The sequence below is a fragment of the Oncorhynchus clarkii genome, chromosome 21 (assembly GCF_045791955.1).
Source record: "Oncorhynchus clarkii lewisi isolate Uvic-CL-2024 chromosome 21, UVic_Ocla_1.0, whole genome shotgun sequence".
In the NCBI taxonomy this organism is placed as follows: Eukaryota; Metazoa; Chordata; class Actinopteri; order Salmoniformes; family Salmonidae; genus Oncorhynchus; species Oncorhynchus clarkii.
In genome coordinates, this window is record NC_092167.1 from 2,447,071 (window position 1) to 2,471,241 (window position 24,171).

A 24,171-nucleotide genomic window follows, 5' to 3' on the forward strand; every position below is an offset into this window, starting at 1 on the left:
ACTCAGTCTAATACCGTTATCCCCACTCAGTCTAATACCGTTATCCCCACTCAGTCTAATACTGTTATCCCCACTCAGTCTAACACTGTTATCCCCACTCAGTCTAATACCGTTATCCCCACTCAGTCTAATACCGTTATCCCCACTCAGTCTAATACTGTTATCCCCACTCAGTCTAATACAGTTATCCCCACTCAGTCTAATACCGTTATCCCCACTCAGTCTAATACCGTTATCCCCACTCAGTCTAATACCGTTATCCCCACTCAGTCTAACACTGTTATCCCCACTCAGTCTAATACCGTTATCCCCACTCAGTCTAATACCGTTATCCCCACTCAGTCTAATACCGTTATCCCCACTCAGTCTAATACCGTTATCCCCACTCAGTCTAATACTGTTATCCCCACTCAGTCTAACACTGTTATCCCCACTCAGTCTAATACCGTTATCCCCACTCAGTCTAATACTGTTATCCCCACTCAGTCTAATACAGTTATCCCCACTCAGTCTAATACCGTTATCCCCACTCAGTCTAATACCGTTATCCCCACTCAGTCTAATACCGTTATCCCCACTCAGTCTAATACCGTTATCCCCACTCAGTCTAACACTGTTATCCCCACTCAGTCTAATACCGTTATCCCCACTCAGTCTAATACAGTCTAATACTGTTATCCCCACTCAGTCTAATACCGTTATCCCCACTCAGTCTAATACTGTTATCCCCACTCAGTCTAACACTGTTATCCCCACTCAGTCTAATACCGTTATCCCCACTCAGTCTAATACCGTTATCCCCACTCAGTCTAATACTGTTATCCCCACTCAGTCTAATACAGTTATCCCCACTCAGTCTAATACCGTTATCCCCACTCAGTCTAATACCGTTATCCCCACTCAGTCTAATACCGTTATCCCCACTCAGTCTAACACTGTTATCCCCACTCAGTCTAATACCGTTATCCCCACTCAGTCTAATACCGTTATCCCCACTCAGTCTAATACCGTTATCCCCACTCAGTCTAATACCGTTATCCCCACTCAGTCTAATACTGTTATCCCCACTCAGTCTAACACTGTTATCCCCACTCAGTCTAATACCGTTATCCCCACTCAGTCTAATACCGTTATCCCCACTCAGTCTAACACTGTTATCCCCACTCAGTCTAATACAGTTATCCCCACTCAGTCTAATACCGTTATCCCCACTCAGTCTAATACCGTTATCCCCACTCAGTCTAATACCGTTATCCCCACTCAGTCTAACACTGTTATCCCCACTCAGTCTAATACCGTTATCCCCACTCAGTCTAATACCGTTATCCCCACTCAGTCTAATACCGTTATCCCCACTCAGTCTAATACCGTTATCCCCACTCAGTCTAATACCGTTATCCCCACTCAGTCTAATACCGTTATCTCCACTCAGTCTAATACAGTTATCCCCACTCAGTCTAATACAGTTATCCAGACTCAGTCTAATACCGTTATCCCCACTCAGTCTAATACCGTTATCTCCACTCAGTCTAATACAGTCTAATACCGTTATCCCCACTCAGTCTAATACAGTTATCCCCACTCAGTCTAATACCGTTATCTCCACTCAGTCTAATACCGTTATCCCCACTCAGTCTAATACTGTTATCCCCACTCAGTCTAATACCGTTATCCCCACTCAGTCTAATACAGTCTAATACCGTTATCCCCACTCAGTCTAATACAGTTATCCCCACTCAGTCTAATACCGTTATCCCCACTCAGTCTAATACCGTTATCCCCACTCAGTCTAATACCGTTATCCCCACTCAGTCTAACACTGTTATCCCCACTCAGTCTAATACCGTTATCCCCACTCAGTCTAATACCGTTATCCCCACTCAGTCTAATACCGTTATCCCCACTCAGTCTAATACCGTTATCCCCACTCAGTCTAATACCGTTATCTCCACTCAGTCTAATACAGTTATCCCCACTCAGTCTAATACAGTTATCCCCACTCAGTCTAATACCGTTATCCCCACTCAGTCTAATACCGTTATCTCCACTCAGTCTAATACAGTCTAATACCGTTATCCCCACTCAGTCTAATACAGTTATCCCCACTCAGTCTAATACCGTTATCTCCACTCAGTCTAATACCGTTATCCCCACTCAGTCTAATACCGTTATCCCCACTCAGTCTAATACTGTTATCCCCACTCAGTCTAATACCGTTATCCCCACTCAGTCTAATACCGTTATCCCCACTCAGTCTAATACAGTTATCCCCACTCAGTCTAATACCGTTATCCCCACTCAGTCTAATACCGTTATCCCCACTCAGTCTAATACAGTTATCCCCACTCAGTCTAATACCGTTATCCCCACTCAGTCTAACACTGTTATCCCCACTCAGTCTAATACCGTTATCCCCACTCAGTCTAACACTGTTATCTCCACTCAGTCTAATACCGTTATCCCCACTCAGTCTAATACCGTTATCCCCACTCAGTCTAATACCGTTATCCCCACTCAGTCTAATACCGTTATCCCCACTCAGTCTAATACCGTTATCCCCACTCAGTCTAATACCGTTATCCCCACTCAGTCTAATACCGTTATCCCCACTCAGTCTAATACCGTTATCTCCACTCAGTCTAATACTGTTATCCCCACTCAGTCTAACACTGTTATCCCCACTCAGTCTAATACCGTTATCCCCACTCAGTCTAATACCGTTATCCCCACTCAGTCTAATACCGATATCCCCACTCAGTCTAATACCGTTATCCCCACTCAGTCTAATACCGTTATCCCCACTCAGTCTAATACCGTTATCTCCACTCAGTCTAATACTGTTATCCCCACTCAGTCTAATACTGTTATCCCCACTCAGTCTAACACTGTTATCTCCACTCAGTCTAATACCGTTATCCCCACTCAGTCTAATACCGTTATCCCCACTCAGTCTAATACCGTTATCCCCACTCAGTCTAATACCGTTATCCCCACTCAGTCTAATACCGTTATCCCCACTCAGTCTAATACCGTTATCCCCACTCAGTCTAATACCGTTATCTCCACTCAGTCTAATACCGTTATCCCCACTCAGTCTAATACCGTTATCCCCACTCAGTCTAATACCGTTATCCCCACTCAGTCTAATACCGTTATCCCCACTCAGTCTAATACCGTTATCCCCACTCAGTCTAATACCGTTATCCCCACTCAGTCTAATACAGTTATCCCCACTCAGTCTAATACCGTTATCCCCACTCAGTCTAATACCGTTATCCCCACTCAGTCTAATACCGTTATCCCCACTCAGTCTAATACCGTTATCCCCACTCAGTCAAATACCGTTATCCCCACTCAGTCTAATACCGTTATCCCCACTCAGTCTAATACAGTTATCCCCACTCAGTCTAATACAGTTATCCCCACTCAGTCTAATACCGTTATCCCCACTCAGTCTAATACCGTTATCCCCACTCAGTCTAACACTGTTATCCCCACTCAGTCTAATACTGTTATCCCCACTCAGTCTAATACAGTTATCCCCACTCAGTCTAATACAGTTATCCCCACTCAGTCTAATACAGTTATCCCCACTCAGTCTAATACCGTTATCCCAACTCAGTCTAATACCGTTATCCCCACTCAGTCTAATACCGTTATCCCCACTCAGTCTAACACTGTTATCCCCACTCAGTCTAATACCGTTATCCCCACTCAGTCTAATACAGTCTAATACTGTTATCCCCACTCAGTCTAATACAGTCTAATACCGTTATCCCCACTCAGTCTAATACTGTTATCCCCACTCAGTCTAATACCGTTATCCCCACTCAGTCTAATACCGTTATCCCCACTCAGTCTAATACAGTCTAATACCGTTATCCCCACTCAGTCTAATACAGTCTAATACTGTTATCCCCACTCAGTCTAATACAGTCTAATACCGTTATCCCCACTCAGTCTAATACTGTTATCCCCACTCAGTCTAATACCGTTATCCCCACTCAGTCTAATACTGTTTTCCCCACTCAGTCTAATACCGTTATCCCCACTCACTCTAATACTGTTATCCCCACTCAGTCTAATACTGTTATCCCCACTCAGTCTAATACAGTTATCCCCACTCAGTCTAATACCGTTATCCCCACTCAGTCTAATGCAGTCTAATACCGTTATCCCCACTCAGTCTAATACAGTCTAATACTGTTATCCCCACTCAGTCTAATACAGTCTAATACCGTTATCCCCACTCAGTCTAATACTGTTATCCCCACTCAGTCTAATACCGTTATCCCCACTCAGTCTAATACTGTTATCCCCACTCAGTCTAATACTGTTATCCCCACTCAGTCTAATACTGTTATCCCCACTCAGTCTAATACCGTTATCCCCACTCAGTCTAATACTGTTATCCCCACTCAGTCTAATACCGTTATCCCCACTCAGTCTAATACTGTTATCCCCACTCAGTCTAATACTGTTATCCCCACTCAGTCTAATACTGTTATCCCCACTCAGTCTAATACTGTTATCCCCACTCAGTCTAATACTGTTATCCCCACTCAGTCTAATACTGTTATCCCCACTCAGTCTAATACTGTTATCCCCACTCAGTCTAATACAGTCTAATACCGTTATCCCCACTCAGTCTAATATTGTTATCCCCACTCATTATAATACCGTTATCCCCACTCAGTCTAATACCGTTATCCCCACTCAGTCTAATACAGTCTAATACCGTTATCCCCACTCAGTCTAATACAGTCTAATACTGTTATCCCCACTCAGTCTAATACAGTCTAATACCGTTATCCCCACTCAGTCTAATACTGTTATCCCCACTCAGTCTAATACCGTTATCCCCACTCAGTCTAATACCGTTATCCCCACTCAGTCTAATACTGTTATCCCCACTCAGTCTAACACTGTTATCCCCACTCAGTCTAACACTGTTATCCCCACTCAGTCTAACACTGTTATCCCCACTCAGTCTAATACTGTTATCCCCACTCAGTCTAATACAGTCTAATACCGTTACCCCCACTCAGTCTAATACTGTTATCCCCACTCAGTCTAATACCGTTATCCCCACTCAGTCTAATACCGTTATCCCCACTCAGTCTAATACTGTTATCCCCACTCAGTCTAACACTGTTATCCCCACTCAGTCTAACACTGTTATCCCCACTCAGTCTAATACAGTTATCCCCACTCAGTCTAACACTGTTATCCCCACTCATTCTAATACTGTTATCCCCACTCAGTCTAATACAGTTATCCCCACTCAGTCTAATACAGTTATCCCCACTCAGTCTAACACTGTTATCCCCACTCAGTCTAATACTGTTATCCCCACTCAGTCTAATACCGTTATCCCCACTCAGTCTAATACTGTTATCCCCACTCAGTCTAATACCGTTATCCCCACTCAGTCTAATAACGTTATCCCCACTCAGTCTAATACTGTTATCCCCACTCAGTCTAATACCGTTATCCCCACTCAGTCTAATACTGTTATCCCCACTCAGTCTAATACTGTTATCCCCACTCAGTCTAATACCGTTATCCCCACTCAGTCTAATACCGTTATCCCCACTCAGTCTAACACTGTTATCCCCACTCAGTCTAACACTGTTATCCCCACTCAGTCTAATACCGTTATCCCCACTCAGTCTAATACAGTTATCCCCACTCAGTCTAATACTGTTATCCCCACTCAGTCTAATACCGTTATCCCCACTCAGTCTAATACTGTTATCCCCACTCAGTCTAATACTGTTATCCCCACTCAGTCTAATACAGTTATCCCCACTCAGTCTAATACTGTTATCCCCACTCAGTCTAATACAGTCTAATACCGTTATCCCCACTCAGTCTAATACTGTTATCCCCACTCAGTCTAATACAGTTATCCCCACTCAGTCTAATACAGTTATCCCCACTCAGTCTAATACTGTTATCCCCACTCAGTCTAATACAGTGTAACACCGTTATCCCCACTCAGTCTAATACTGTTATCCCCACTCAGTCTAATACTGTTATCCCCACTCAGTCTAATACCGTTTTCCCCACTCAGTCTAATACCGTTATCCCCACTCAGTCTAATACTGTTATCCCCACTCAGTCTAATACTGTTATCCCCACTCAGTCTAATACTGTTATCCCCACTCAGTCTAATACAGTTATCCCCACTCAGTCTAACACTGTTATCCCCACTCAGTCTAATACCGTTATCCCCACTCAGTCTAATACAGTTATCCCCACTCAGTCTAATACAGTTATCCCCACTCAGTCTAATACCGTTATCCCCACTCAGTCTAATACAGTCTAAAACCGTTATCCCCACTCAGTCTAATACTGTTATCCCCACTCAGTCTAATACAGTTATCCCCACTCAGTCTAATACCGTTATCCCCACTCAGTCTAATACAGTCTAATACCGTTATCCCCACTCAGTCTAATACAGTTATCCCCACTCAGTCTAATACCGTTATCCCCACTCAGTTTAATACCGTTATCCCCACTCAGTCTAATACCGTTATCCCAACCCCCCAGACTCAGCCACCTCTGAATCTGCAGGAAAACTCATTTGGCTTCTCCACTACAAGTTCTGCAGAATTCCAACTAAAAAATGTCAGTCCGGCATCTCAAGGATCATAACCCACTGGCTGTGACTGGTGATAGCATGAATCAAAAGGTTTATGGCTCCATAAAGGTCAAGTAGCAGTGGGTTAGAGGTTCTACGGAGGTCTCTCTAATGACCAGGACATAACAGTGGGTTAGAGGTTCTAAGGAGGTCTCTCTAATGACCAGGACAGAACAGTGGGTTAGAGGTTATACGGAGGTCTCTCTAATGACCAGGACATAACAGTGGGTTAGAGGTTCTACGGAGGTCTCTCTAATGACCAGGACATAACAGTGGGTTAGAGGTTCTAAGGAGGTCTCTCTAATGACCAGGACATAATAGTGGGTTAGAGGTTCTACGGAGGTCTCTCTAATGACCAGGACATAACAGTGGGTTAGAGGTTCTACGGAGGTCTCTCTAATGACCAGGACATAACAGTGGGTTAGAGGTTCTACGGAGGTCTCTCTAATGACCAGGACATAACAGTGGGTTAGAGGTTCTACGGAGGTCTCTCTAATGACCAGGACAGAACAGTGGGTTAGAGGTTCTACGGAGGTCTCTCTAATGACCAGGACATAACAGTGGGTTAGAGGTTCTAAGGAGGTCTCTCTAATGACCAGGACAGAACAGTGGGTTAGAGGTTCTAAGGAGGTCTCTCTAATGACCAGGACATAACAGTGGGTTAGAGGTTCTACGGAGGTCTCTCTAATGACCAGGACATAACAGTGGGTTAGAGGTTCTACGGAGGTCTCTCTAATGACCAGGACATAACAGTGGGTTAGAGGTTCTACGGAGGTCTCTCTAATGACAAGGACAGAACAGTGGGTTAGAGGTTCTAAGGAGGTCTCTCTAATGACCAGGACATAACAGTGGGTTAGAGGTTCTACGGAGGTCTCTCTAATGACCAGGACATAACAGTGGGTTAGAGGTTCTACGGAGGTCTCTCTAATGACCAGGACATAACAGTGGGTTAGAGGTTCTACGGAGGTCTCTCTAATGACCAGGACAGAACAGTGGGTTAGAGGTTCTAAGGAGGTCTCTCTAATGACCAGGACATAACAGTGGGTTAGAGGTTCTACGGAGGTCTCTCTAATGACCAGGACATAACAGTGGGTTAGAGGTTCTAAGGAGGTCTCTCTAATGACCAGGACATAACAGTGGGTTAGAGGTTCTAAGGAGGTCTCTCTAATGACCAGGACATAACAGTGGGTTAGAGGTTCTAAGGAGGTCTCTCTAATGACCAGGACATAACAGTGGGTTAGAGGTTCTAAGGAGGTCTCTCTAATGACCAGGACATAACAGTGGGTTAGAGGTTCTAAGGAGGTCTCTCTAATGACCAGGACATAACAGTGGGTTAGAGGTTCTAAGGAGGTCTCTCTAATGACCAGGACAGAACAGTGGGTTAGAGGTTCTAAGGAGGTCTCTCTAATGACCAGGACATAACAGTGGGTTAGAGGTTCTAAGGAGGTCTCTCTAATGACCAGGACAGAACAGTGGGTTAGAGGTTCTAAGGAGGTCTCTCTAATGACCAGGACAGAACAGTGGGCTAGAGGTTCTACGGAGGTCTCTCTAATGACCAGGACATAACAGTGGGTTAGAGGTTCTAAGGAGGTCTCTCTAATGACCAGGACAGAACAGTGGGTTAGAGGTTCTACGGAGGTCTCTCTAATGACCAGGACATAACAGTGGGTTAGAGGTTCTACGGAGGTCTCTCTAATGACCAGGACATAACAGTGGGTTAGAGGTTCTACGGAGGTCTCTCTAATGACCAGGACATAATAGTGGGTTAGAGGTTCTACGGAGGTCTCTCTAATGACCAGGACATAACAGTGGGTTAGAGGTTCTACGGAGGTCTCTCTAATGACCAGGACATAACAGTGGGTTAGAGGTTCTACGGAGGTCTCTCTAATGACCAGGACATAACAGTGGGTTAGAGGTTCTACGGAGGTCTCTCTAATGACCAGGACATAACAGTGGGTTAGAGGTTCTACGGAGGTCTCTCTAATGACCAGGACATAACAGTGGGTTAGAGGTTCTACGGAGGTCTCTCTAATGACAAGGACAGAACAGTGGGTTATAGGTTCTAAGGAGGTCTCTCTAATGACCAGGACATAACAGTGGGTTAGAGGTTCTACGGAGGTCTCTCTAATGACCAGGACAGAACAGTGGGTTAGAGGTTCTAAGGAGGTCTCTCTAATGACCAGGACATAACAGTGGGTTAGAGGTTCTAAGGAGGTCTCTCTAATGACCAGGACATAACAGTGGGTTAGAGGTTCTAAGGAGGTCTCTCTAATGACCAGGACATAACAGTGGGTTAGAGGTTCTAAGGAGGTCTCTCTAATGACCAGGACAGAACAGTGGGTTAGAGGTTCTAAGGAGGTCTCTCTAATGACCAGGACATAACAGTGGGTTAGAGGTTCTAAGGAGGTCTCTCTAATGACCAGGACAGAACAGTGGGTTAGAGGTTCTAAGGAGGTCTCTCTAATGACCAGGACAGAACAGTAGGCTAGAGGTTCTACGGAGGTCTCTCTAATGACCAGGACATAACAGTGGGTTAGAGGTTCTAAGGAGGTCTCTCTAATGACCAGGACAGAACAGTGGGTTAGAGGTTCTACGGAGGTCTCTCTAATGACCAGGACATAACAGTGGGTTAGAGGTTCTACGGAGGTCTCTCTAATGACCAGGACATAACAGTGGGTTAGAGGTTCTACGGAGGTCTCTCTAATGACCAGGACATAACAGTGGGTTAGAGGTTCTAAGGAGGTCTCTCTAATGACCAGGACATAATAGTGGGTTAGAGGTTCTACGGAGGTCTCTCTAATGACCAGGACATAACAGTGGGTTAGAGGTTCTACGGAGGTCTCTCTAATGACCAGGACATAACAGTGGGTTAGAGGTTCTACGGAGGTCTCTCTAATGACCAGGACATAACAGTGGGTTAGAGGTTCTACGGAGGTCTCTCTAATGACCAGGACAGAACAGTGGGTTAGAGGTTCTACGGAGGTCTCTCTAATGACCAGGACATAACAGTGGGTTAGAGGTTCTAAGGAGGTCTCTCTAATGACCAGGACAGAACAGTGGGTTAGAGGTTCTAAGGAGGTCTCTCTAATGACCAGGACATAACAGTGGGTTAGAGGTTCTACGGAGGTCTCTCTAATGACCAGGACATAACAGTGGGTTAGAGGTTCTACGGAGGTCTCTCTAATGACCAGGACATAACAGTGGGTTAGAGGTTCTACGGAGGTCTCTCTAATGACAAGGACAGAACAGTGGGTTAGAGGTTCTAAGGAGGTCTCTCTAATGACCAGGACATAACAGTGGGTTAGAGGTTCTACGGAGGTCTCTCTAATGACCAGGACATAACAGTGGGTTAGAGGTTCTACGGAGGTCTCTCTAATGACCAGGACATAACAGTGGGTTAGAGGTTCTACGGAGGTCTCTCTAATGACCAGGACAGAACAGTGGGTTAGAGGTTCTAAGGAGGTCTCTCTAATGACCAGGACATAACAGTGGGTTAGAGGTTCTACGGAGATCTCTCTAATGACCAGGACATAACAGTGGGTTAGAGGTTCTAAGGAGGTCTCTCTAATGACCAGGACATAACAGTGGGTTAGAGGTTCTAAGGAGGTCTCTCTAATGACCAGGACAGAACAGTGGGTTAGAGGTTCTAAGGAGGTCTCTCTAATGACCAGGACATAACAGTGGGTTAGAGGTTCTAAGGAGGTCTCTCTAATGACCAGGACAGAACAGTGGGTTAGAGGTTCTAAGGAGGTCTCTCTAATGACCAGGACAGAACAGTGGGTTAGAGTTTCTAAGGAGGTCTCTCTAATGACCAGGACATAACAGTGGGTTAGAGTTTCTAAGGAGGTCTCTCTAATGACCAGGACATAACAGTGGGTTAGAGTTTCTAAGGAGGTCTCTCTAATGACCAGGACATAACAGTGGGTTAGAGGTTCTAAGGAGGTCTCTCTAATGACCAGGACATAACAGTGGGTTAGAGGTTCTAAGGAGGTCTCTCTAATGACCAGGACATAACAGTGGGTTAGAGGTTCTAAGGAGGTCTCTCTAATGACCAGGACATAATAGTGGGTTAGAGGTTCTAAGGAGGTCTCTCTAATGACCAGGACATAACAGTGGGTTAGAGGTTCTAAGGAGGTCTCTCTAATGACCAGGACATAACAGTGGGTTAGAGGTTCTAAGGAGGTCTCTCTAATGACCAGGACATAACAGTGGGTTAGAGGTTCTAAGGAGGTCTCTCTACTGACCAGGACATAACAGTGGGTTAGAGGTTCTACGGAGTTCTCTCTAATGACCAGGACATAACAGTGGGTTAGAGGTTCTAAGGAGGTCTCTCTAATGACCAGGACATAACAGTGGGTTAGAGGTTCTAAGGAGGTCTCTCTAATGACCAGGACATAACAGTGGGTTAGAGGTTCTACGGAGGTCTCTCTAATGACCAGGACATAAGTGGGTTAGAGGTTCTAAGGAGGTCTCTCTAATGACCAGGACATAACAGTGGGTTAGAGGTTCTAAGGAGGTCTCTCTAATGACCAGGACATAACAGTGGGTTAGAGGTTCTACGGAGGTCTCTCTAATGACCAGGACAGAACAGTGGGTTAGAGGTTCTAAGGAGGTCTCTCTAATGACCAGGACAGAACAGTGGGTTAGAGGTTCTACGGAGGTCTCTCTAATGACCAGGACATGAGTCAAGAGGCCTTTGGATCATTTCAGTAGAATTCTTCTTCTTCAGAGCCTGCTGGGTAATCTGCGGTTGGACGTCACACACCACACGACACAGAACAGACTACAATAACAATACTTCAGAGCGAGACGTGTTGTTCTCTGCGTTAGCGAGACAGTCGTCTGTAGGATCCATGGAGAGACAACTGCGAGAAGAACACCCACGTTTTAAACCATCTACATACAGCAGACAAAGCCATCCCGTACCTCGCTGCCAAGGACCATCTGTCTGTCAGGGTCTTTCATCTGTTGCCAAATGACTCTGAAATCATATTATGGTGATTATGATACAGCTCCGTAACTAAAAGTGGCTCATAGTTTAGACTGAGAGTAAGTGTTTTGAATTACAGCGTATTACATGTGTGTTGTGTACAGTCTCTGTGTGGTCCGTCTGTGACTAACCTTGTTGTGAGTTCTGCTGAAGGGATTTAACCTGGATGGATGGTCTGACTACTCTGGTTGTGAGTTCTGCTGAAGGGATTTAACCTGGGATGGATAGTCTGACTACTCTGGTTGAGAGGAGATGAAGGGATTTAACCTGGATGGATGGTCTGACTACTCTGGTTGTGAGTTCTGCTGAAGGGATTTAACCTGGGATGGATAGTCTGACTACTCTGGTTGAGAGGAGATGAAGGGATTTAACCTGGATGGATGGTCTGACTACTCTGGTTGTGAGGAGATGAAGGGATTTAACCTGGATGGATGGTCTGACTACTCTGGTTGAGAGGAGATGAAGGGTTTTAACCTGGATGGATGGTCTGACTACTCTGGTTGTGAGGAGATGAAGGGATTTATCCTGGATGGATGGTCTGACTACTCTGGTTGAGAGGAGATGAAGGGATTTATCCTGGATGGATGGTCTGACTACTCTGGTTGTGAGTTCTGCTGAAGGGATTTATCCTGGATGGATGGTCTGACTACTCTGGTTGAGAGGAGATGAAGGGATTTAACCTGGATGGATGGTCTGACTACTCTGGTTGAGAGGAGATGAAGGGATATATCCTGGATGGATGGTCTGACTACTCTGGTTGTGAGTTCTGCTGAAGGGATTTATCCTGGATGGATGGTTTGACTACTCTGGTTGTGAGTTCTGCTGAAGGGATTTAACCTGGGATGGATAGTCTGACTACTCTGGTTGAGAGGAGATGAAGGGATTTAACCTGGATGGATGGTCTGACTACTCTGGTTGTGAGGAGATGAAGGGATTTAACCTGGATGGATGGTCTGACTACTCTGGTTGAGAGGAGATGAAGGGTTTTAACCTGGATGGATGTTCTGACTACTCTGGTTGTGAGGAGATGAAGGGATTTATCCTGGATGGATGGTCTGACTACTCTGGTTGAGAGGAGATGAAGGGATTTATCCTGGATGGATGGTCTGACTACTCTGGTTGTGAGTTCTGCTGAAGGGATTTATCCTGGATGGATGGTCTGACTACTCTGGTTGAGAGGAGATGAAGGGATTTAACCTGGATGGATGGTCTGACTACTCTGGTTGAGAGGAGATGAAGGGATATATCCTGGATGGATTTTCTGACTACTCTGGTTGTGAGTTCTGCTGAAGGGATTTATCCTGGATGGATGGTCTGACTACTCTGGTTGTGAGTTCTGCTGAAGGGATTTAACCTGGATGGATGGTCTGACTACTCTGGTTGAGAGGAGAATAAGGGATTTAACCTGGATTGGTAGTCTGACTACTGTTGTTGAGAGGAGATGAAGGGATTTAACCTGGATGGATGGTCTGACTACTCTGGTTGTGAGGAGATGAAGGGATATATCCTGGATGGATGGTCTGACTACACTGGTTGTGAGGAGATTACGGGATTTAACCTGGGATGGATGGTCTGACTACTCTGGTTGAGAGGAGATGAAGGGATATCACCTGGATGGATGGTCTGACTACTCTGGTTGTGAGTTCTGCTGAAGGGATTTAACCTGGATGGATGGTCTGACTACTCTGGTTGAGAGGAGATGAAGGGATTTAACCTGGCTGGATGGTCTGACTACTCTGGTTGTGAGGAGATGAAGGGATTTAACCTGGATGGATGGTCTGACTACTCTGGTTGAGAGGAGATGAAGGGTTTTAACCTGGATGGATGGTCTGACTACTCTGGTTGTGAGGAGATGAAGGGATTTATCCTGGATGGATGGTCTGACTACTCTGGTTGAGAGGAGATGAAGGGATTTATCCTGGATGGATGGTCTGACTACTCTGGTTGTGAGTTCTGCTGAAGGGATTTATCCTGGATGGATGGTCTGACTACTCTGGTTGAGAGGAGATGAAGGGATTTAACCTGGATGGATGGTCTGACTACTCTGGTTGTGAGGAGATGAAGGGATTTAACCTGGATGGATGGTCTGACTACTCTGGTTGAGAGGAGATGAAGGGTTTTAACCTGGATGGATGGTCTGACTACTCTGGTTGTGAGGAGATGAAGGGATTTATCCTGGATGGATGGTCTGACTACTCTGGTTGAGAGGAGATGAAGGGATTTATCCTGGATGGATGGTCTGACTACTCTGGTTGTGAGTTCTGCTGAAGGGATTTATCCTGGATGGATGGTCTGACTACTCTGGTTGAGAGGAGATGAAGGGATTTAACCTGGATGGATGGTCTGACTACTCTGGTTGAGAGGAGATGAAGGGATATATCCTGGATGGATGGTCTGACTACTCTGGTTGTGAGTTCTGCTGAAGGGATTTATCCTGGATGGATGGTCTGACTACTCTGGTTGTGAGTTCTGCTGAAGGGATTTAACCTGGATGGATGGTCTGACTACTCTGGTTGAGAGGAGAATAAGGGATTTAACCTGGATTGGTAGTCTGACTACTGTTGTTGAGAGGAGATGAAGGGATTTAACCTGGATGGATGGTCTGACTACTCTGGTTGTGAGGAGATGAAGGGATATATCCTGGGATGGATGGTCTGACTACTCTGGTTGAGAGGAGATGAAGGGATATCACCTGGATGGATGGTCTGACTACTCTGGTTGTGAGTTCTGCTGAAGGGATTTAACCTGGATGGATGGTCTGACTACTCTGGTTGAGAGGAGATGAAGGGATTTAACCTGGCTGGATGGTCTGACTACTCTGGTTGTGAGGAGATGAAGGGATTTAACCTGGATGGATGGTCTGACTACTCTGGCTGAGAGGAGATGAAGGGATTTAACCTGCATGGATGGTCTGACTACTCTGGTTGTGAGGAGATGAAGGGATTTAACCTGGATGGATGGTCTGACTACTCTGGTTGAGAGGAGATGAAGGGTTTTAACCTGGATGGATGGTCTGACTACTCTGGTTGTGAGGAGATGAAGGGATTTATCCTGGATGGATGGTCTGACTACTCTGGTTGAGAGGAGATGAAGGGATTTATCCTGGATGGATGGTCTGACTACTCTGGTTGTGAGTTCTGCTGAAGGGATTTATCCTGGATGGATGGTCTGACTACTCTGGTTGAGAGGAGATGAAGGGATTTAACCTGGATGGATGGTCTGACTACTCTGGTTGAGAGGAGATGAAGGGATATATCCTGGATGGATGGTCTGACTACTCTGGTTGTGAGTTCTGCTGAAGGGATTTATCCTGGATGGATGGTCTGACTACTCTGGTTGTGAGTTCTGCTGAAGGGATTTAACCTGGATGGATGGTCTGACTACTCTGGTTGAGAGGAGAATAAGGGATTTAACCTGGATTGGTAGTCTGACTACTGTTGTTGAGAGGAGATGAAGGGATTTAACCTGGATGGATGGTCTGACTACTCTGGTTGTGAGGAGATGAAGGGATATATCCTGGGATGGATGGTCTGACTACTCTGGTTGAGAGGAGATGAAGGGATATCACCTGGATGGATGGTCTGACTACTCTGGTTGTGAGTTCTGCTGAAGGGATTTAACCTGGATGGATGGTCTGACTACTCTGGTTGAGAGGAGATGAAGGGATTTAACCTGGCTGGATGGTCTGACTACTCTGGTTGTGAGGAGATGAAGGGATTTAACCTGGATGGATGGTCTGACTACTCTGGCTGAGAGGAGATGAAGGGATTTAACCTGCATGGATGGTCTGACTACTCTGGTTGTGAGGAGATGAAGGGATTTAACCTGGATGGATGGTCTGACTACTCTGGTTGTGAGGAGATGAAGGGATTTAACCTGGGATGGATGGTCTGACTACTCTGGTTGAGAGGAGATGAAGGGATATCACCTGGATGGATGGTCTGACTACTCTGGTTGTGAGTTCTGCTGAAGGGATTTAACCTGGATGGATGGTCTGACTACTCTGGTTGAGAGGAGATGAAGGGATATATCCTGGATGGATGGTCTGACTACTCTGGTTGTGAGGAGATGAAGGGATTTATCCTTGATGGATCTAGAATCTGGATGTTTCTGACACCATGCTATACATCATGTTATTTACTGCCACGTATTACGACACCGTGTAATGTTTGGCTGTAATAAGTATATTTTGCTAGACCTCACTGCCACGTATTCATAGTCACACAAATTTCAACACGTCTCGTGGGTTTTTGGTTTCAACACGTCTCAACACGTCTCGTGGGTTTTGGTTTCAACACGTCTCGTGGGTTTTGGTTTCAACACGTCTCGTGGGTTTTGGTTTCAACACGTCTCGTGGGTTTTGGTTTCAACACGTCTCCTGGGTTTTGGTTTCAACACGTCTCCTGGGTTTTGGTTTCAAAATGTCTCCTGGGTTTTGGTTTCAACACGTCTCATGGGTTTTGGTTTCAACACGTCTCATGGGTTTTGGTTTCAACACGTCTCCTGGGTTTTGGTTTCAACACGTCTCATGGGTTTTGGTTTCAACACGTCTCCTAGGTTTTGGTTTCAACACGTCTCATGGGTTTTGGTTTCAACACGTCTCCTGGGTTTTGGTTTCAACACGTCTCATGGGTTTTGGTTTCAGCACGTCTCATGGGTTTTGGTTTCAACACGTCTCATGGGTTTTGGTTTCAACACGTCTCCTGGGTTTTGGTTTCAACACGTCTCATGGGTTTTGGTTTCAACACGTCTCCTGGGTTTTGGTTTCAACATGTCTCAACACGTCTCCTGGGTTTTGGTTTCAACACGTCTCATGGGTTTTGGTTTCAACACGTCTCCTGGGTTTTGGTTTCAACACGTCTCCTGGGTTTTGGTTTCAACATGTCTCAACACGTCTCGTGGGTTTTGGAAGCATACATATTTCCGTAGAAACATACATATTACCATAGAAGCATGCATATTTTATCTTACTGGCAGCAATATCCTTGCAAGTGAATCCCTTTTTGTGCAAAGCAATGATGACTGCACGTGTTTCCTTGCTGGTAACCATGGTTGACAGATAAATAACAATGATTCCTAGCACCACCCTCCTTTTGAAGCTTCCAGTCTGCTATTCGAAGTCAATCAACATGACAGAGTGATCTCCAGCCTTGTCCTCGTTAACACTCACACCTGTGTTAACGAGAGAATCACAGACATGATGTCAGCTGGTCCTTTTGTGGCAGGGCTGAAATGCAGTCAAAATATTTCAGTTATTTTGCATGGCAAAGAGGGACTTCGCAATTACCATAGATTCATAGTATTATCATAGATACACAGTAGTATCATAGATACATATTACCATAGATACATAGTATTACCATAGATACATAGTATTATCATAGATACACAGTAGTATCATAGATACATATTACCATAGATACATAGTATTACCATAGATACATAGTATTATCATAGATACATACATATAGCCATAGATACATATTATTAACATAGATACATAGTATTACAATAGTTACATAGAATAATCATAGGTACATACATACTGCCATAGATACATAGTATTACCATAGATACATAGTATTATCATAGATACATACATATAGCCATAGATACATATTATTACCATAGATACATAGTATTACCATAGTTACATAGAATAATCATAGGCACATACATACTGCCATAGATACATAGTGTTACCATAGATACATAGTATTTCCATAGATAAATAGTATTACCATAGATACATAGTATTTCCATAGATACATAGTATTACCATAGATACATAGTATTACCATAGATACATAGTATTACCATAGATAAATAGTATTACCATAGATAAATAGTATTACCATAGATACATAGTATTTCCATAGATACATAGTATTACCATAGATACATAGTATTTCCATAGATACATAGTATTTCCATAGATACATAGTATTACCATAGATACATAGTATTACCATAGATACAAATTATTACCATAGATAAATAGTATTACCATAGATAAATAGTATTACCATAGATACATAGTATTTCCATAGATACATAGTATTACCATAGATACATAGTATTTCCATAGATACATAGTATTACCATAGATACATAGTATTACCATAGATACATAGTATTACCATAGATAAATAGTATTACCATAGATAAATAGCACTGCAGTTTCCAGTCCTCTGCCCCAGTTAGCACCCCAGCTATCACGCCCTGACCTTAGTTATCTTTGTTTTCTTTATTATCTTGGTCAGGGTGTGACGAGGGTGGTTGGTTTAGTTTTTCTATTGTCTAGGTGTTTCCGTTTGTCTAGGGGTTTTGTATATCTATGGATTTTTTAAATGTCTAGGTATAGGTAGGTCTATGGTGGCCTGAATTGGTTCCCAATCAGAGGCAGCTGTTTATCGTGGTCTCTGATTGGGGATCCTATTTAGGTTGCCATTTACCATTTTGGTTTGGTGGGTTATTGTCTATGTGTCGTTGCACGTCAGCACTCGTGTTATAGCGTCACGGTCATTTTGTTAGTTTGTTTAGTGTTCTTTGTTTAAATAAAGAAGAATGTATTCACCTCACCCAGCGTCCAGCCAGTTAGCAACCTGTCCCAGTTAGCACCCCAGCTTCCAGCCAGTTAGCACCCCAGCTTCCAGACAGTTAGCATCTCCAGCGTCCAGCCAGTTAGCAACCTGTCCCAGTTAGCACACCAGCTTCCAGCCAGTTAGCATCTCCAGCGTCCAGCCAGTTAGCAACCTGTCCCAGTTAGCACCCCAGCTTCTAGACAGTTAGCATCTCCAGCGTCCAGCCAGTTACCAACCTGTCCCAGTTAGCACCCCAGCTTCTAGACAGTTAGCATCTCCAGCGTCCAGCCAGTTAGCAACCTGTCCCAGTTAGCACCCCAGCTTCTAGACAGTTAGCATCTCCAGCGTCCAGCCAGTTAGCAAACTGTCCCAGTTAGCACCCCAGCTTCCAGACAGTTAGCACCCCAGCTTCCAGCCAGTTAGCATCTCCAGCTTCCAGCAAGTTAGCATCTCCAGCTTCCAGCCAGTTAGCACCCCAGCTTCCAGCCAGTTAGCATCTCCAGCTTCCAGCCAGTTAGCAACCTGTCCCAGTTAGCACCCCAGCTTCCAGCCAGTTAGCATCTCCAGCTTCCAGCAAGTTAGCATCTCCAGCTTCCAGCCAGTTAGCACCCCAGCTTCCAGCCAGTTAGCATCTCCAGCTTCCAGCCAGTTAGCACCCTGTTCCAGTTAGCACCCCAGCTTCCAGCCAGTTAGCACCCTGTCCCAGTTAGCACCCCAGCTTCCAGCCAGTTAGCAACCTGTCCCAGTTAGCACCCCAGCTTCCAGCCAGTTAGCAACCTGTCCCAGTTAGCACCCCAGCTTCCAGCTAGTTAGCACCCCAACTTCCAGTCCTCTGTCCCAGCCTTCTGTCCCAATTAGCACCCCAGCTTCCAACCCTCTATCCCAATTAGCACCCCAGCTTCCAGCCAGTTAGCATCTCCTGCTTCCAGCCAGTTATCACCCCAGCTTCCAGCCAGTTAGCATCTCCAGCTTCCAGCTAGTTAGCACCCTGTCCCAGTTAGCACCCCAGCTTCCAGCCAGTTAGCAACCTGTCCCAGTTAGCACCCCAGCTTCCAGCCAGTTAGCAACCTGTCCCAGTTAGCACCCCAGCTTCCAGCTAGTTAGCACCCCAACTTCAAGTTCTCTGTCCCAGCCTTCTGTCCCAGTTAGCACCCCAGCTTCTAACCCTCTATCCCAATTAGCACCCCAGCTTCCAACCTTCTGTCCCAGTTAGCACCCCAGCTTCCAACCTTCTGTCCCAATTAGCACCCCAGCTTCCAGCCTTCAGTCCCAGTTAGCACCCCAGCTTCCAGCCTTCTGTCCCAGTTAGCACCCCAGGTTCCAACCCTCTATCCCAATTAGCACCCCAGCTTCCTGCCCTCTATCCCAATTAGCACCCCAGCTTCCAGCCTTCTGTCCCAGTTAGCACCCCAGCTTCCAACCCTCTATCCCAATTAGCACCCCAGCTTCTAACCCTCTATCCCAATTAGCACCCCAGCTTCTAACCCTCTATCCCAATTAGCACCCCAGCATCCAACCCTCTATCCCAATTAGCACCCCAGCTTCTAACCCTCTATCCCAATTAGCACCTCAGCTTCCAGCCCTCTATCCCAATTAGCACCCCAGCTTCTAACCCTCTATCCCAATTAGCACCCCAGCTTCCAACCCTCTATCCCAATTAGCACCCCAGCTTCTAACCCTCTATCCCAATTAGCACCTCAGCTTCCAACCCTCTATCCCAATTAGCACCCCAGCTTCCAGTGCTCTAGCAGTCTGCCAGCTCTGGGCCTGGGGAGACAATGCAGTGTCAACAAGGCCATCACCACAATCTGCCTGTCTGCCTGCCTCCCACACACCCACACACCCACCCACACACCCACACACACACACACACACACACACACACACACACACACACACACACACACACACACACACACACACACACACACACACACACACACACACACACACACAGAGAAACACTAGTGTAGGAGCTAGGGGAGGGAGGAGGGGGCTGAATCACAGCAGCCTTATTAACAGGCCTTATAAAAACAAACTACAGCGGGGGAGAGAAAACCCTTTAGTGAAGTTTTACTGAAGAAGAGAGGTAGCTAATGAAATCCCAGGCTGGTCTGACAGTGTCCTGCCCAAAACGGTGTGTGTGTGTGTTTGAGGGACGATGCGTGGGCCCGTCCTGGACCAACAGCCTTCCTCTCACGGACTTTACGAGGGAATGTCAAAATTAAAGAGAAAAAAAGTGCTGCTGGCTACAAACAATTTGTGCTTGATGTTTTTTTTAACTGTATGAAAACCCCCAAAGTCCTCCAGACTTCCAGCCTGACAGGGGAGACTGTCCTGACTGGGGGAGTCAGGGCTCTGCCTTCCAGCCTGACAGGAGAGACTGTTCTGACTGGGGGAGTCAGGGCTCAGCCTTCCAGCCTGACAGGAGAGACTGTTCTGACTGGGGGAGTCAGGGCTCTGCCTTCCAGCCTGACAGGGGAGACTGTTCTGACTGGGGGAGTCAGGGCTCTGCCTTCCAGCCTGACAGGAGAGACTGTTCTGACTGGGGGAGTCAGGGCTCTGCCTTCCAGCCTGACAGGAGAGACTGTTCTGACTGGGGGAGTCAGGGCTCTGCCTTCCAGCCTGACAGGGGAGACTGTTCTGACTGGGGGAGTCAGGGCTCTGCCTTCCAGCCTGACAGGGGAGACTGTTCTGACTGGGGGAGTCAGGGCTCTGCCTTACAGCCTGACAGGGAAGACTGTCCTGACTGGGGGAGTCAGGGCTCTGCCTTCCAGCCTGACAGGGGAGACTGTTCTTACTGGGGGAGTCAGGGCTCTGCCTTCCAGCCTGACAGGAGAGACTGTCCTGACTGGGGGAGTCAGGGCTCTGCCTTCCAGCCTAACAGGAGAGACTGTCCTGACTGGGGGAGTCAGGGCTCTGCCTTCCAGCCTGACAGGGGAGACTGTTCTGACTGGGGGAGTCAGGGCTCTGCCTTCCAGCCTGACAGGGGAGTCAGTTCTGACTGGGGGAGTCAGGGCTCTGCTGGTGCCAGTGCAAGATGACCTGTAAAATCGATTCAGCTTAGGTTTACACATTAATTAACAGATACGTACCCCTTGCCATCCTGGAAGGAGTGGGGAACAGACGTCCATTAATTAACAGATACGTTCCCCTTGTCATCCTGGAAGGAGTGGGGAACAGACGTCCATTAATTAACAGATACATACCCCTTGTCATCCTCGAAGGAGTGGGGAACAGGTGTCCATTAATTAACAGATACATACCCCTTGTCATCCTGGAAGGAGTGGGGAACAGACGTCCATTAATTAACAGATACATACCCCTTGTCATCCTGGAAGGAGTGGGGAACAGACGTCCATTAATTAACAGATACATACCCCTTGTCATCCTGGAAGGAGTGGGGAACAGACGTCCATTAATTAACAGATACGTTCCCCTTGTCATCCTGGAAGGAGTGGGGAACAGACATCCATTAATTAACAGATACATACCCCTTGTCATCCTGGAAGGAGTGGGGAACAGACGTCCATTAATTAACAGATACGTTCCCCTTGTCATCCTGAAAGGAGTGGGGAACAGACATCCATTAATTAACAGATACATACCCCTTGTCATCCTGGAAGGAGTGGGGAACACTCCCTTGTCATCCTGGAAGGAGTGGGGAACAGACGTCCATTAATTAACAGATACATACCCCTTGTCATCCTGGAAGGAGTGGGGAACAGACGTCCATTAATTAACAGATACATACCCCTTGTGGGGGAACAGACGTCCAATTTTAGCATGAATGTGTTATTCATTTGACTGTCTTTTGTACTAAAGTCAGGACGTCGGGGGGAATATTTTTGTTGTTGTCTTTCTCTCTTTAAGGAATCTTCTCTCTCTGAGACATTAGCCCAAGCCCCTAGGCTACAGAGCATGCACACACATCAGGACCCCTTGACACATAGCTGGCCCCTGGACACGCGTATAAACTACTGTTTTTACAGGCTTCTTAATATACAATACCAACAAACACTAACCCTCCTGCTCCAGGGCTCCTGTCTCACTTAATGCACATTGGAGCTCCTCCAGCAACATGGAGTTTGGACAGGAGTTGAGGAGAGAAAACAGAATTGATCATTGCTGATGCCTGGTCTGCCTGTCTCTCTGTCTGTCTGTCTGTCTGTCTGTCTCCCTGTCTTTCTGTCTGTCTGTCTGTCTGCCTGCCTGTCTGTCTGCCTGTCTGCCTGTCTGCCTGTCTGCCTGCCTGTTTGTCTGTTTGTCTGTCTGTCTGTCTGTCTGTCTGTCTGTCTGTCTTTCCATCTGCCTGCCTGTCTGTCTGTCTGTCTGTCTCTCTCTCTGTCTGCCGGTCTGAGAGTTTAACTTTGATCAGAGGAGTTTAAACTTGGTCAACCTCCTAAACAGTTCTCGTTTCACTTCACACACGCTCCAGTCCTACTACTAGAGAGACCACCATGGTGGGTTACACAGGACTTCTGAAGACTGTCTGTTTGCTTTATGAGGACTGATTAAGAAAGAACTGGGTTTGTGACCCGCTGGTTTACTCACAATAAACACACACAAACACAATGACACAAGTTACTAATTGACTTGTTAGTGGTGAGAAATCACTACACATCCTGTTCCATAACAGATCTGATACTCCATGTTCTACATTTAGAACATTTAGAACATTTAGAATAATTAAACATTTAGAACAATTAAATATTTAGAATAATTAAGCATTTAGAACAATTTGAACATTTAGAACTTTTAGAACATTTATAATAATTAAACATTTAGAACATTTAGAACAATTTGAACATTTAGAACATTTAGAACATTTATAATAATTAAACATTTAGAACAATTAAACGTTTAGAACATTTATAATAATTAAACATTTAGAACATTTAGAACATTTATAATAATTAAACATTTAGAACATTTAGAACTATTAAACATTTAGAACATTTAGAACATTTATAATAATTAAACATTTAGAACATTTAGAACATTTATAATAATTAAACATTTAGAACATTTAGAACTATTAAACATTTAGAACATTTAGAACATTTATAATAATTAAACATTTAGAACATTTAGAACTATTAAACATTTAGAACATTTAGAATAATTAAACATTTAGAACAATTTGAACAATTAAATATTTAGAATAATTAAGCATTTAGAACAATTTGAACATTTAGAACAATTTGAACATTTAGAACAATTTGAATAAGTAAACGTTTAGAACAATTTGAACTTTTAGAACATTTATAACATTTCTACATTTAGAACATTTCTACATTTAGAACATTTCTACATTCAAAACATTTCTACATGTCTACATTCAGAACATTACTACATTTAAAAAAAATCTACATTTCTACATTTCTACATTTCTAACATTTCTATATTCAGAACATTTCTACATTTCTACATAGAAATGTTCTGAATGTAGAAATGTAGAAATGCTAGAAATGTAGAAATGTTCTAAATGTATAAATGTCCTAAATGTAGAAATGTTCGAAATGTAGAAATGTAGAAATGTTCGAAATGTAGAAATTTTCTAAATGTAGAAATGTTCTAAATGTAGAAATGTAGAAATGTTCTGAATGTAGAAATGTTTGGAATGTAGAAATGTAGAAATGTTCTAAATGTAGAAATGTAGAAATGTTCTAAATGTAGAAATGTAGACATGTTCTAAATGTTCTACATGTAGAAATGCTGTAAATGTTCTAAATGTAGAAATGCTGTAAATGTTCTAAATGTAGAAATGTTCTAAATGTTCTACATGTAGAAATGCTGTAAATGTTCTAAATGTAGAAATGTTCTAAATGTAGAAATGTAGAAATGTTCTAAATGTAGAAATGTTCTAAATGTAGAAATGCTGTAAATGTTCTAAATGTAGAAATGCTGTAAATGTTCTAAATGTAGAAATGTTCTAAATGTAGAAATGT